This window comes from Galeopterus variegatus, unplaced genomic scaffold (genome assembly GCF_000696425.1).
Source record: "Galeopterus variegatus unplaced genomic scaffold, G_variegatus-3.0.2 Scaffold4186, whole genome shotgun sequence".
In the NCBI taxonomy this organism is placed as follows: domain Eukaryota; kingdom Metazoa; phylum Chordata; class Mammalia; order Dermoptera; family Cynocephalidae; genus Galeopterus; species Galeopterus variegatus.
In genome coordinates, this window is record NW_007730297.1 from 71,099 (window position 1) to 83,786 (window position 12,688).

Consider the following 12,688-nt stretch of genomic DNA (forward strand, 5'->3'; position numbering starts at 1 on the left):
TTTGGAAAACAGCTCCCTGCCTGGCATCCAAGGTGTCTTCTGGAGCAGAGCTTCTTCCATTGATGTCTATGGAACCCCGGCAGAGATAAATCACCTGAGACCTTTGCCCATATCCTCATCCAAGAAATAATGAGTTTGAATCTCTTGAGAGATATGTGAGTGATGAGCATTATTTGTATTTTGTGAGATTCTGATGACCTCCGATTCATGAGACCTATTTGTAGTTCTGAAATAAAAGTAACATAATAAAAACAGATAAATATATTCAGGGGTTAAAAGTCAAGCAATGCCCCCTCCCAGGATCCACCCAAATTTCAGCCACTCACGTCACCCTGTCCTCTCTCAGCAGCAAACACTGTCCTGAAATCTGTATTTATCATTTTCTATGATGTTCTTTTAGGTTGAATTCTATAAAATTGCCATGTGAAACTGGCAATAGGATTAAATGTCGTCAAATCATGCTTGTATGTGTTCCTGTCCAATTTCAAATTTTTTCTTCTCAAATTTGTGCAAAGTGTAATCTTAATGCACGAATTTTCTGTCATTATTTTCTCAGTATTTCACTTTTAGCATTCAGTCATGTTGTTGGGTGTAGCCATAATTAATTTATTTCCAATATCCTGTATTTCTACATTACATATGGTGACTTTTCGACATTGTGATCATTTCTGATATTATGCAAATTTTGTTTGTATATATTTTTCTGTTATCATATATAAATATGTTTGAATGTTTTATGCATGTCTTCTGGTTGAAATGAGAGAGAGGTTTATAGTTAGCAGAAATTTTTTTTCAGATAAGGTTGTGCCTATGTATTTTCAGACAGTTTTTCTAAATGGTTGAACCAATTTACATATACATTAAATATTCTTGGTGATCCATATCATGGCCCACCATTTTTGTCTATATTGAAAATCTAGTGGGTTGCAAATTGTTTCGTTTACTTGCATATCTCTTATGATTATATAGTTGAGGGTCTTTTCACTTATTTTGAGGCCAATTATTTTCCCTTTGATTAAATATCTGTTTTTAGTACTTATGCTGAACTGTTTATCTTTTTCTTATTAATTCATATGCATTCTCTATATAATCAGGATATTGGTCTCCATTACAGACACATGCATTGCAAATGTCTTTTGTGGTATGTGATTTTTTTTTTTGATGTCCTTTGTAGGTTTTTGCATGGACATAATGTGAGTCTCTCATAGATAAAATATACTAGGATTATGTTTTTAAAATTTATACTGCCAAATTCTGCTTTTTGATTGTAAAGTTTAGTCCATTTACTTTTAAAGAAATTGCTGATGAGACTTATTTACACTATTTTTCTATTTTTTCTGTATGTTTTACTATTTCCTCCCTTATTTCCTCCATTACTGCTTTATTTTGTGTCTAACTGATTTTTTGTAGTAAACCTTTTTGATTTTTTCTTCTTTCCTTTTTTGTATATATTAGAAATTTTCTTTGTGCTTACCATGGGCATTACATTGGTCATTCTCAATTTATAATAATTTGCTCAAATCGGCACCACTTTAACTTCAATTGCATGCAAAAACTTTGCTCTAATACAGAATTTATGTTCTCTATATATGTTGTTATTAACTGAATATAGATCTTTAGGTATTGCTCCTCAATAAGATAGTTTTATAAATTTGTATGCATTTGTCTTTTAAATCCTATAGAACATTAAAAGTGGAGTTACAAATTAAAAATACAACAACAGTGGCTTTTTTCTTTGTTAATTATTTACCTTATCAGAAATATTTATTTTTTTGTACAGATTTGAGTTCTGTCTCATGTTCTTTCATTGCAATATGAAGGACTTCCTTTACCATTTTTTGTAGAGCAGACTTAGTGATAATGAACTCCCCTCAGCTTTTGTTTATCTTAGCAAATCTTACTTATCTCTCAGTTTCTTGGAAAACAACTTTGGAAGATCTAAAATTCCTGGTTGAGAATTTTTTTGTTTCAGCAGTCTAGATTTGTCATTACACTAGCTTCCTTTCTTTGTAATTCTTTTTTTTTTTTTTTTTTTTAAAAAAAAGATGACCGGTAAGGGGATCTCAACCCTTGACTTGGTGTTGTCAGCACCACTCTCAGCCAGCGAGCAAACCGGCCATCCCCACGTGGGATCCGAACCCGGGGCCTTGGTGCCATCAGCACCGCACTCTACCGAGTGAGCCACGGGCCGGCCCCATTTCTTTGTAATTCTGAAGAGAAAGGCAATGTTAGTCTTACTGAGTATCCTTTGTAGGTGATAAGTCTCTTCTCTCTTACTGCTTTCAAGATTCTCCCTTTGTCTTTATCTTTGGCAGTTTGATGATAATAGATTGGTGTGAGTGTCTTTGAGTTTATACTACTTGTTCTTCATGGTTTCGCATTTATGCAGACCTCACAGGCTACATCTCTAGTCTCCCAATGTCTCTTTAGTAACTTTTGAAGTGCTTTTAAAGGCAGACTAGTGGACAATACAGGTGCTTGTGTATTTGAGTCCAGAATTAATAAATTTTGACATTTTCCATAGTACTAAGGTACTTCAAAAAGTTCACAGCAAAGTAGAATTAAAATGGGCAAAAGAGCTAAGCAGGCATTTCTCTAAAGAAGATATACAAATGGCCAACAGTCATATGAAAAAATGCTCAACATCACTCAGCATCCGCGAAATGCAAATCAAAACCACACTGAGATACCACCTCACCCCAGTTAGGATGGCCAAAATCCAAGAGACGCTGAAAGATAAATGCTGGCGTGGTTGCGGAGAAAAAGGAACTCTCATACATTGTTGGTGGGAATGCAAAATGGTGCAACCCCTATGGAAAATGGTTTGGAGGTTCCTCAAACAGCTGAAGATAGATCTACCATACGATCCAGCTATCCCACTACTGGGAATATACCCAAAGGAATGGAAATCATCAAGTCGAAGGTATACCTGTTTCCCAATGTTCATTGCAGCACTCTTCACAATAGCCAAGAGCTGGAATCAACCCAAATGTCCATCATCGGATGAGTGGATACGGAAAATGTGGTATATCTACACAATGGAATACTACTCAGCTATAAAAACGAATGAAATACTGCCATTTGCAACAACATGGATGGACCTTGAGAGAATAATATTGAGTGAAACGAGTCAGGCAGAGAAAAAGAAATACCACATGTTCTCACTCATTGGTGGGAGCTAAAAAATAAACAAATTAATTCACCCACATACACACACAAAAAAAACCGGGGGGGGGGGTGGGGAAGAAGATATAACAACTATACTTTTTTGAAGTTGTTACAAGAAGCAAACGGAAAGGACATTCTTGGGGGGGAGGGGAGAGAGGGAGGTGTCTGTGATGGGCCATAATAATCATATACATTGTATATTGACAAAATAAAAATTTAACGAGAAAAAAAAAAGCATTATCAAATAAAAAAAGGCAGTAAGGTTGCTAGAAACAAAATTCAACTACGCTCTGTGTGTGCCTAATATCAGGGTCATAATATCACAAATGCAGGAAAAACTATCTCCACACACCGAGCCTCTACTATTCAACATGATAAATGGATAAACAAAGTGTAGTATACACATACAAGGAATATTATTCAGCTTTAAAAAAGAAGGAAATATTGACACGTGCTGTAACATGTATGAAACTTGAGTGCACTATGCTAAGTGAAGCAAGCCAGTCACAAAAGACAAATGCCTAATGACGTCATTTATTGGAGGTATGTAGAGTAGACAAATTCATAGAGTAAAATTATGTTTACTAGAGTCTGGGGGCAGGGATGGAAATGGGAACTTGTTCTTTATAGGGTATATAGAGTTTTATTTTTCCAAAATGGAAAGAGTTCTGGAGATTGGCTGCATAACAATGCAAATGTACTTAACACTACTGAATTGTATGCTCAAAAGTGGTTATAATGGTAAAATTTAGGTTATATATATTGTACCATAATTTTTAATTTTTATTTTTTGTGGCAGCTGGCTGGTATGGAGATCCAAACCTTTGACCGTGGTGCTACAATGTTGCACTCTAACAAGCTGAGCTAACAAGCCAGCTCCCTACAAAATTTTTTTAAATAAGTCACCTATACACAATCATTGCCAGTTTTGTCTTTGAAGAATAATTGTCCCCTGCATTCCAGATTTACAAATCTAACCTCCCACTTAACCTCTCCATGTACATGCCTAATACACAACTCAAGCTCAACTTATCAAAAATTACAATGCTACTATACTTGTAAACATCTAATATGCTTCATTCATACTTTTTTTTCTGTCACAATTGATGGCTATTTCATTCTTTCAGGGATCCAGGCAAAACATTTTAGCATCATTGTTCATTTCTGTCTCCTACACGCTGTGCTCAATTTTTCAGAAAACCCTGTTGTCTGGACCATCAAAATATGTCCAGTTTCTAGTCAAATCTCACTAATTTCACTATTACCACCATGGTTCAAGCAAGTCACCATTATATTAGGGTAGGTGATTACAACAACCCTAAACCGGGGCTACCCTGTGGTATGAGTCAGTTTTCTATTGCTGATAACAGAATACCTAAAACTGGGTAAACCTATTTTATACAGAAAATGAAATTTATTTTTTACAGTTTGGGAAGGTGCAAGTCCAAGGTCAAGGGGGCACATCTGGCAAGGACTTTTTTCTTGGTGGGGACTCTCCACAGGGTCCTGTGGTGACGCAGGTTATCACATGACGAGAGCTGAACAAGAGAAGTTAATGTGCTCACTTGCTGTCCTTATGAAGTCACCAGCGCCCTGCCCCCCCCTCCCACGACAACCCATTCATTCATTAATCCATTGATACATGAACGGATTAATACATTTACGAGGGTACAGCTCCCACAATCCAATCACCTCTCTAAGGTCTCACCTCTCAGCACTGCCACATTGAGGATCAAGCTTCCACGTGAGCTTCAGACCATCGCACCTGCCTTTGCCCTTGCAGTCAGGGAGCTACTTGTATAATCTGCCCCACATTACACTGCCTTTTCGTTGTCATATTTGCTACTNAATATGTCCAGTTTCTAGTCAAATCTCACTAATTTCACTATTACCACCATGGTTCAAGCAAGTCACCATTATATTAGGGTAGGTGATTACAACAACCCTAAACCAGGGCTACCCTGTGGTATGAGTCAGTTTTCTATTGCTGATAACAGAATACCTAAAACTGGGTAAACCTATTTTATACAGAAAATGAAATTTATTTTTTACAGTTTGGGAAGGTGCAAGTCCAAGGTCAAGGGGGCACATCTGGCAAGGACTTTTTCTTGGTGGGGACTCTGTACAGGGTCCTGTGGTGACGCAGGGTATCACATGATGAGGGCTGAGCAACAGAAGTTAATGTGCTCACTTGCTGTCCTTATGAAGCCACCAGTGCCCCCCCCATGACAACCCATTCATTCGTTAATCCATTGATACATGAACGGATTAATACATTTACGAGGGTGTAGATCCCACAATCCAATCACCTCTCTAGGGTCTCACCTGTCAGCACTGCCACATTGAGGGTCAAGCTTCCACGTGAGCTTTGGAGGGGACAACGCTTCAGACCATCGCACCTGCTTTTGCCCTTGCAGTCAGGGGGCTACTTGTATAATCTGCGCCACATTACTCTACCTTTTCGTTTTCATATTTGCTATTCTCCCATTTCTCATTGTTTTAGCCATATTGGATGCCTTTACAATTACTGAGCCCGCCAGGTATGTTTTCACCTCAGGGCCTTTGCCCTTATTCTTTCTGCCTGAAATTCTCCCCTACCAGATACCTGTATGGATCCCTTCCTGTACCTCACCTTTTTTTTGCTCAGAATTCCCCTTCTAAATAAGACCTATTCAAAATTGCATTATGTCCTCCTACATGCCAAATTCCCCTTTTATGCTTTCTTTTTCTCTCCCTTACATTCATTACCATCTGACAGGATGTTTGATTTACATATTTATTTGTTCATAGTCTGTCTTCCCATATGGACTCTACGCTCTATGTGGGCAAGGATTATTTTTTTCTAATTTCTCCAGGGCTGTTATCTTTATCATTTAGAACGCCTGGACCTGTAGACACCTGACCCCCTGTGTTAACGAACAGACATGGTAATTATAAGGTCTCCTTAGGGACTTTTCTCCCATGCTGCTTATCACACAGTAGAATTTTTCAGTCTATAGTGTTTGCTCTTTCTTCAATTTTTCTCTGTTTACATTTTCAAATATCATTTTTGTGCTATATATTTTGAAAATCCTTTTACATGCATGCATATCAAAATTTCCCCATCTATCTTGGTCTTTTATATTCATTTTTTTATTGTAACATAGTAGATTGTTGCACATATCTGTAGGGTACAGAGTTGAATATCAATACAATATGTGATGCTCAAATCAGAGTAATTAATATATTCAACAATATACAATGTAGTCATTTTTCTTGGCCCTTTTAATGACTCTCTCATTTAAAAAAAAATCCATTTGTATTTATGTCTTTCTGAGTGAAAAAATTAGCATTATCTTCTCAGCCACTCTTCTGTCTGTAACTTTGTAAAGCCTAGAGTTTACTCATTCAACTGATTTTTAACAGTATTTCTATAACTACTTTTTACTATAAGATATTTAAACTGATACTTAATACTAGACTATTCTTGTTTAATTTGTGCAGATTTTTTTTTTGGTTTCAATATGTTTTTTTAAAAAAAATCTTTTGCATGCCCTTGCCCACTTATTACATTGTGATAAAGCCCACATAGCATAAAATTACCATCTTTACCATTTTAAGTGTACAGTTCAGTAATGTTAAGTACAAAAAGTTTTTCATCTTGCAAATCAGAAACACTGTAGTGCTGAACATCTGTTTTTCCTCTACTCTCAGCCCCTAGCAATTACCACTCTACATTCTCTATCTATGCGTTAGACCATTCTAGGTACGTCGCAGGAGTGCTGTCATACCTTATTTGTCCTTTAGTTTTTTGATCATTGGACTTAACATAATGTCCTCAGTCCTCATTCATATTGTAGCATGTGACAGAATTGCTTTTCCTTTTTCATGTGGAATCATATTCCATTGTAAGTGCATACCACAGTTGGTTTATCCATTCAACAGTTAACAAAGTTCATACAGAAGAAGCTAAGAGAGGAAAATATTTATGAACACGTGTAAATACTCAATACTTCAAAATAAAACATGTTAACTTAATATTAACATGTAGTACCATCTCCATCTACTAAATAGTGGGAAAAGTCTAAACGTCCTGAGATTATACTTACACATCAGTATACTGGAAATAACTGGAGGTGCTGGATGGAATTCCCACCATCTGTAGTTTTGGGAGGATGGAAGGAACTCTTACCCTCTGACCTCATCTTTTTCATCTGGAAATGACAGTTGCTATCTGAGGTCCTATTGCCACTAGTTTTGGAGGGGTCTGATTGTCCCTCACTAGGTCTTCTGTCAGCTCCTCTGTTGGATTCAGACTGTGAGCATCACTTGCTGGGCCTACCATAATCTCTAGTCTTGTGGGGTGAATGGGTTAAGTCTTGCAGTGTCTTCCATCATCTCTAGTTTTGTGGGATTGGTTCAATGTGTCTGTAAAAACATTTTATTTAAAAAGAGTTTAGGTGTACATAAAAGTTGTAAACCTATACAGGGATTTTCATACAGTCAATATTCATGTATATCTACTGGCATTTTAGGTTTCTTGCTGATCTTCATTCCTGGAGTTATGTGTCGCCACATAGAATCATTTTCTTTCAACCTGAAGAACTTTCTTTAGTGCTTCTTAATTTTTTTGGTGGCTGGCCGGTACAGCTATTGGAACCCTTGACCTTGATGTTATCAGCACCTTGATCTACCAACTGTTAACTGGCCAGCCCTCCTTAGTGTTTCTTGAAGTGCAGTTGTGCTGTTAATTCAGCTTAAGAAAAAATAAACCCAAACTCCCATTGGAAAACATCTTTACTCTGTCTCCATTTTTGAAGAATATTTCTTTTTAGGTGATAGAATTTTAGGTGGGCAGGTTTTTTTTTCTCCCTTCCGCATCTAATCCTGTAGATGTTAGATGTCATTTCTTGTCTTCTTGCTTCCATACTTTCTTTTGAAAAGTCATCATTAGTCTTAATTGTCACTCCTTTGAAAGTGGTGTTCTTTTTCTTTGGTTGCTTTGAAAATTTGCAGTTTGTCTTTCATTTTCAATGGTTTGTCCATGTTTCCTCCATTTTCCTTAACATATTATTCATAGTTATTGTCAAGTCCTTGTCTGCTAACACCAGCACCTGGATTGCCTCTCGGTTTTCTATTGATTTATATATTCATAATTGAGGATAAGTTCCCAGTTCTTTGCATGTCTAGTAATCTTGTCTTGTGTGCTGAATGCTGTGACTAATACTTTATAGAGGGTATTAATTCTGTATCTTCCTCTAAAGATTAAGATTTGTTAAGAAAGCAGTTATAATACCAAAGATACCCCTTAAGTCTAAGAAAGCTAGGTTTTAGACTACAGGGGAAGGACTATTTCAATTTTTCACTTGCTCCTAAGATGTAGTCTTTTCTCTTAGTGCATAGTACTTACTCTCAGGGTACAACAACTCAAAGGTCTTTATTGAAACTGAGGGTTTTTCCCAAGGTCACTCTACTCTGGATGAGTCCAGAAAGCAACTTCCAACTCCCAGCATGTGTGACCTCTGAAATTTTTCACAATTATTCAGTTTTCAGTTATTCTCTGCTAATTATTCTCTGCTAATTCTCCTAGAATCTTTTCCCACCACCCATTCCATGTTCTTTTTCATCTCTGCTAGGTCCTCATCTGAATGAAGTTCTTTACCTGATAGTGTTATCTTTTCTCAGGTCAGGTGAACATTTTTTTTTTAATGGACTTTACTGAGTAGTACTATTGGCAACACAATCTCTAAAGGAGAGAACTAGGATTGGGCAGAAAAAGAGATTGAACTGTGATAAATTAAAATGGAGGCTGCATCAATTGCATGGGAAGCTCTGGAGCTTAGGGGTGACTATTCAAGAGTGTCCCAAATCAAGGCAAAGGAACTGGGTCTTCATACACGGCCCCCTCCCCATCAACCAGGCATTGGAAATGGGTTCTCAGTGGGGAGAGGCCATAATCTTGGGTGTGGCACTTTCCTTTGGCCTAATGGAATTCCCAGCATGAGCTATTAGCAGCCAACTCTTTCAGCAGCTGGTAGAGGGCCTTAGTCCTGAAGGAAGAATCAGGGAAACACACCACTGTATCTACACAGTCATATTATGTATACCACATATATGTAGTATAGGCATACTATATATGCCACTCAGATGCACTTGCTTCTTAAAAGTCAGTGCACTCATGATTGGGGTTGATCTTGGTGCCTGGAGAAACTTACAAAAGATGAGTGGGACAAATTGTACACAGCCCCCTTCACTCTGAGCAGCTTGTCCCAGAGCTGCAATTGATACTCATCATCACAGTCCTCTATTGTCCTATCCTAGATTCCCTTCACCCCTAACTAGCACCTAGGCTGGTCTAGGTGGCTTACCTGTAGAATTGATTCAGATCCTCATGCCTAAGGGGTCTGGACACCAGGTGACTTATTTATCATCAGAATTGGGGAAAGAATATCAAGAGACATCCTAGTGGATTATCTGAGTGCCAAATGTTTTCCTTCCTGCCCTCCATGTGGCTTTACATCCTCTGGATAGAACTAATTACCCATGCCAGTACAGCACCCTCTTTCCTTGTGTGTTAGTCTTTTAGCAGCAGTGATAGCTTAAGTCCAATGGGACTCTTACTTTGTTTCCTTGTGGAAGCATTTCCCTTCTGGGAACCAGAGCCTTTAGGTTATTTCTTCCAGTTTCCTCCAATAGCCCATCCCTGATCTTTTACAGGTTGAGCATCCCTCGTCTGAAAATTTGAAATTCAAAATGCTCCAAACTCTGAAATATTTTGAGCACCAACATGATGCTCAACCAGTGTGTATAATGCAAATGTTCCAAAATCTTCAAGAATCCAAAATCTGTAATGGTCCCAAGCACTTCGTATAAGGGATACTCTACCTGCATGAAGAAGTGGTGGTGGCAACTGTTTTAGGCTTCAGGTAGGAGAATCAAAGCTTTGATAGTACCCCAGGGCATTACAGAAGCCGATGGAATTCCTGGGTAGTTTCCATTTGCCTCAATGGATTCACCTCCTCTCCCCTGCTGCACGTAGGAATATTAGTCACCATGAATAACATCAATGGCTTTCCTTGCCTTATGGTTTTTGGGTGGATTTGGCCAATGGGGAGCCCAGGCATGAGATGAGAAGGATGGAGAGTGGAGTCTGACCTTGATTATTTCTTGCAGAAGAGCCTGGGTCTGGATGCTGCCCCTGACCTCCTCTTAGCTCTGCAACCCTCTCATCTTCAGATTTTGGGTGTTATCCCCTCCCTTTGTGCCCTCTGGCTTAGGGGTGTTAATAGAGCTCTGCTCTTCCTGGGTACTGGCTAGTGCACTGCCTTTTTTGTTTTTTCTGCATCCTGTCCACAATTCTATGAATAGACCCTTGATGAAAACTACTTGAATTGTCCTCATTTGAGGGTGTCAACTGCTTCCTGCTGGAACTCTGATGTCACTTTATTGAAAGAATAAGGAAAAGGCCTTAACATTGACTCATATAACCCAACAAGATCAGGATCCACCGCATCGCTGACAACAACACTGTCCACTGCTAACTCATCACCCCTACTTGTTCTACTCGTCATACTGGCTTTTTTGTTGTGGGCCTTCCCATGCCAAGACTGCTCTTGCTGCACAAATTCATAAGACTCACTGTCTCAACTCACTGAGGTCTCTGCTCAAATGGCCCTTAATAAGAGGCTTTCTCTTCCTAGCCTGTATAAAATTACAAGTTCCTAATCCCCCTTAACTCTCTTAAAGTGCTTTAGTTTTCAACATAACACATACATGGTATTTTCTTGATTTTTTCTGAAATCTTCCCCTCCATTAGGATGAAGTGCTTCAGTGGTAAAGCTTTGCCTGGCACACAGAACATACTCAATAAATATGTATAGCGGATTGAATTCTGTCCCCCCAAAACACCCTGAAGCTTGAATTGTGTCCCCCAGGTTTTATGTGTTAGAAACTTAGCCTCCACCATGACTATTAAGAGGTTGGGAAATCCTATTATGGTCATTGAAAGGTGGAGCCTTGAAGAGGTGATTGGACTGTAGGGCCATGCAGTAGTGAATGGATTAAAAATGGTGGTCCAGGACATAGTTCTGAGGGCTTTAAAAGAAGAGGAGAGTCTTTCTCTCTCTCTCTGCTTCCACCATCTTGCAATATGAGACCCCTGGGTCACTGTCGCCACCACCAGATGGACTTTGGACTTCTCAGCCTCAGAAACTGTAAGCAACAAATTTCATTTTCTTTATAAATCACCCAGTTTAGTGCACTTTGTTATAAGCAACAAAAACGGACTAGTATAATAGGCTATGGTTAACAGTACAAACTGTCTGGGTTTAAATCTGGGCTTAACCATTTACTAGCCAGCAAACTCAGGCAAACAACTTAAGTGTGCCATACCAGTCTTCTCATCTGTAAAATTAGGATAATAATAGTATGTACTTATGATGAGTATTCAATTAGTTCACATTCATAAGGCATTTAGAAGAGTGCCTGGTTTATGGAAAAGGCTATATAAATGTTTGACCACTTACTAATTAATGCATTATAATAATCTGCTATGTAAAAATATGGTCCCTACATAAAAAAGGAACAATTCACATGAAAATACCTAATCCTGTATGTACAGTTACATCACATCAGAATATATAAATAAAAAAATGACAGAATTACAAAAAAGAATATGTTAACCCATAATCATAATGGAAGACTTTACTACAATTCTACCACTAAATAAGGCTAGAAGATAAACAATCTGAACATACGTACTATATTTGAAAATACAATTAGGTTGTGTTAATGTGCATACACCCTATATCCAAATATCAGAGAACATAGATTGTTTTCAAAGAAACATGAAACATGGATAAAGGTTTACCAGTTAGATACTGCATTCAGCTGGGTTAATAGAACTACCACCTCAAAAACAAATAACAGGTTACTTTGGCTTTGACCAGTTAGGGTTTATTTTTAATCATGTAAGTTGACTGTAAGAAGAAGCATTGCAGAGATGATGCAGCCAATTGGAGGCTTTTGAGAGGCTGGGGGTGGGGCAAATCACTTTGAGTTTTTGCTACACTGTAGTTTTTGTCATCATGGTAAAAAAAAGCAGCTTTCCAAACTCTAGACCTTGAAGCCACTTTCCAAAGAATGGGTAAGATGAATAAAGAATAGGTGAGAACAAGACAGATAGTGTCCCTTCCAGTGACTTCTATCTACTTTTCACAGCCAGCAGAGTTGGACAAAGCCTGTCTGGGCTTTGGGAAGGACTGGCACATTGAGTGAGAGTTTCAATACTGCTCATAGACAACTTCAACAACAAAAATTTTTTTTTTCTTTAATAAGTAGGAGAATGAACATTGAGAACAAAGCTAACAGTATTTGCCATATTAGGACAGAAAGAGAAAACAGAATCAATATCATAAAGTTCATGTACTCTGGCAAAAATGCCACTAAATTACAAAAAAGTGTATTACAAATATAGTCTAATTTCCATTACGATAAACTGAACCACACAGGAGCTATTCAGAAATGCCTTTTTGATTATTTA